The sequence below is a fragment of the Mya arenaria genome, chromosome 1, assembly GCF_026914265.1.
Source record: "Mya arenaria isolate MELC-2E11 chromosome 1, ASM2691426v1".
Lineage (NCBI taxonomy): Eukaryota > Metazoa > Mollusca > Bivalvia > Myida > Myidae > Mya > Mya arenaria.
The window spans coordinates 7,861,543-7,865,233 of NC_069122.1; positions in this window are offsets into that span (position 1 = coordinate 7,861,543).

A 3,691-nucleotide genomic window follows, 5' to 3' on the forward strand; every position below is an offset into this window, starting at 1 on the left:
TGACATTCACGATCATTTTACGGTCAAATACAATAGTTAAAAATTGCAGAGATATTTATGTAAAATCATTATACTTTTTCATAGAGGGTACTGATATATTCAAGGGAAGCTACTCTGCTAATTTGATCTTTCATTTAGTAAATCAGTAAAGTGTTGAATTTAACCTTGATATATTTCTGGTGGTTAAAAATCGTTATAGTAAAACACGATGTTGGATTTTAATAAGCAGTTAAATAGTATTTTATCTCAAGCCTGTACCCAAACTTACGTTTACGTTGATTCTTTCAGAACCACTATTATATTAATCACATTTTAAACTGGGTTTTATTGTTTAGACACAAACACAGTTTAAACTGTTAATGAAACCGTAAAAGTGAAAATAAGACTAATAAGAAAGATTTACTTTTTTAAAATTTTGGAATCATAAAAACGTGTGATAAACAGAGTGATTGATACTGTAAATTAATATGTATGAAAGATTGACACAATTAACATTCTTACAATGGCAAAACAATTTAAGTTAACATCTTTTACATTTAAAATATCTATTTACATTTTAATACAGCTAATAATGTTTATGCTTATATCATAACATTTAACCTTAGAACAAAGTCTAACAAATTGAATGACTAGAGCCTGCAATTTTATGACTATGCTTAAGTACGAATGACTTTAAAATAAAAATTCGGACAGAAATCTTCTAAAGCTGAAAATATCCACAGTAAAGCAACAAAAATAAAACTTAGTATGTTAATTCCATAGAATATTAATCTTACTTACAAGTGAAAAACGATGAATATTTATACGAAAAACTACAGACAAAAGCTTAGTAGCAAAATGTTTAAACATAAAAACAAAAAATACCAAACAAGAAACATTGAACAACAGCACAAAACTCCACAAACAACACAGTGCATACATACTATATAGAAAAAACTAGGTGTGTTTATCAAGGATTGTAAGGTACCGCCTACATTACATTGAACAAATTAAAAGTTTACATTTAACACACTATTATGATTTCAATAGATCACGTATAGTGGCATACTTACTTAATAAAGTGGTTTTAAAAAGCAAAAACATAAGATGTACTCAAATAAATTTTCAGCTATTGTAAACAGCCTTAAGCACTTGTGTTTCTTATATTTTGCTGATAATTGGTCTGCTTAAGCATACCTTACATTAGAAAAAGAATCAGCTCCGTAATGGGCCTGGCGAAGCTGGTAAGTCTCTCTTCCCTAATCACAGAACCTTCAACCTAACGGATATTATCCTCTTTGCTTTGAAAAACACTCTTCTCGACACTCAGGGGACAATTGCTTATGTGAACTTCATTAATTCTCAGCAAGACAAATCTCACAAACTTTGTAGTTCTCCATTATGGCGCGCTTGCATTTTCTAGAGGTAACTCCTCCCTCCAGAATTTTCAAAATGGTTTGGATAAACCTGTACGTTCTTTTTTTTGCAGATGTGTAAATGTCTCTGCTATTGTCTGATGGAGTTAGATCAGCCAGCGTACCAGACCTTTTGGTAGGGATAAAACGATGATCGAGTATTGTTGAAAGTCGATTATTTGTGTCCGAGGTCGGCGATAATCGATTTCATTATTCCATAATCGATTATCGCTAATGTACGGCAAAGGGACGTAACCGTGTTGTGTATGTTCTGATTTTCTTTAAAACGGGAAACGGTACGGACTTATACGGGGTTATACGGCAATTTATTCTCAATTATTTTAGAATTAAGTTATCTCCTCAAAACATTTTACTAAATTATCAATTGTAACCTGGAATGTATAACAAAACAGCATATAAAACATAACTGATTGTAATATGTTTATTCATTTAAAGACATGTATGTACAAACCAATATAGTTTTGGATATATTTGTAATATATTCAATTGTTCCGTTTCGATTATATAATCGATGATTGATCGAAAGGGCTCGTCCGATTATTTTCGATGATCGATTATGACTTTGGTCCGATTTTCAATCCCTACATTTTGGTAAGGAGCATTGTAGGTGATATTATCTGAGGACTTTCTGGACCGCAATATAGCTGTGCGATTTGCCTAGAGTTCATGATTGCGCATGAATTCACTTATAAGTTAATTTCTATCCAAGACATTTTAAAAGCTTGGCATCAGTTACGGGAAAGATTGTACCCCTATCTGGCATTAATTCATGCACAGGTCCCCTGAGTGATACAAAACTATGAACAACTTATATCCTCACCCACTTCAATATGGTCTGCTCTGGTGGGGGATAACCAAATAGAATAGCACACCTCCTGTTGTTTTGAAGACCTCACATGTTTTCAGACTGACATCTGACAATGGCTCAAATGTATATACAACCACATGAGTACACATTTGCCAAGGTGTCACCATGTATTTTGGTAAATCTGCCATCTGATAATACATAAACGTTCTACGTAGACAAAAAATAACTTGTGTAGATTCGATGGTACCAGTCTCTTTGTACCAACAATCTAGAACCCAGTACTGCGAATGGAAGACTCGGTTATCTGTCTTCCCTGGAATTGAGCCTCCTAATGATAGTGCATTACTTTGCGTATAATTTTCTAGGTAAAATCATGGGGTGTTTAAGACCGAACTTATCTGGTGCCTCATTGATACTTCCACCTACTCGTCGAATGCCATGATCATCTAGGAAAGGTGACAGAGCAATAATTCTGCTTTAAGCTGGTATGAGTTTTCATTTTAAAGGCCTGCCACCTCATTCCCGAGGACAGACCTCTGTGCCCCTCTAATGATACATGCCTCTGTCTAAGAATCAACACTGCTCCCATAATATGGCTTGCCAACACTTTGCACCCTGCTACCATTATTAAGTAAAGGCTCTTATTAAGGATATCCAGGCTGAGAATTTCTCGACTCTACTATATATCTGTACCACAACTTCTCTTTGAGTAACTCGAATCACTGGAGGTATTTCACAATCATCTTCATCAACACATTTAATCTTGAACTCTTCTTCTTTCATAAGTTGATGCTCTGGCTGGATTCATACGGTGATATCTAGTTCTTCAGTACGTGAAGTTTGTAAAACTGTTAAACATCAAACTATATACAAATTTAGTGATGAACACGTTCTTTCAGATTTTGCTATACACAAACTATATACACATCTATTGATGAACACATTCTTTTAGATCTAGGTATACACGAACAGTATACTAATTTATTAATAAACACAGTCATCACGATGTATTACTAGGCGTTGAACAACCTGCTTCTCTGGGGCGTTTAATCAAGTATCCAATGATTGATTCCGTACTTATTAGAGATTTTCAACAGTGGAACAGGGAACGTTTCATCACGTATCCAATGATCGATTCTGTACTTATGACAGATTTTCAACAGGAGAACAGGGGGCGTTACGTCAATTATGCAAGGAGTAATTCTGTATATTTTATAAATTATCAGCAGTGCAGGGAAACGTTTCATAAAGAATCCTCACGTGGTTCTGTACTTATGCATGCTTATCAACAAAATATTCAGGCCAATAACAAAAACAACTATCAAGCAAATTGAATTGATAATGCTAAATAAATCAGGTTTTTGTAATAATATAAACAAAATTGTCGAAATGATTTGCTTTAAGTTTTCTTTCATTGTTTCATCATTAAATGACCGAGATTTCCAATAAGATTGTTATTGCATAGTAT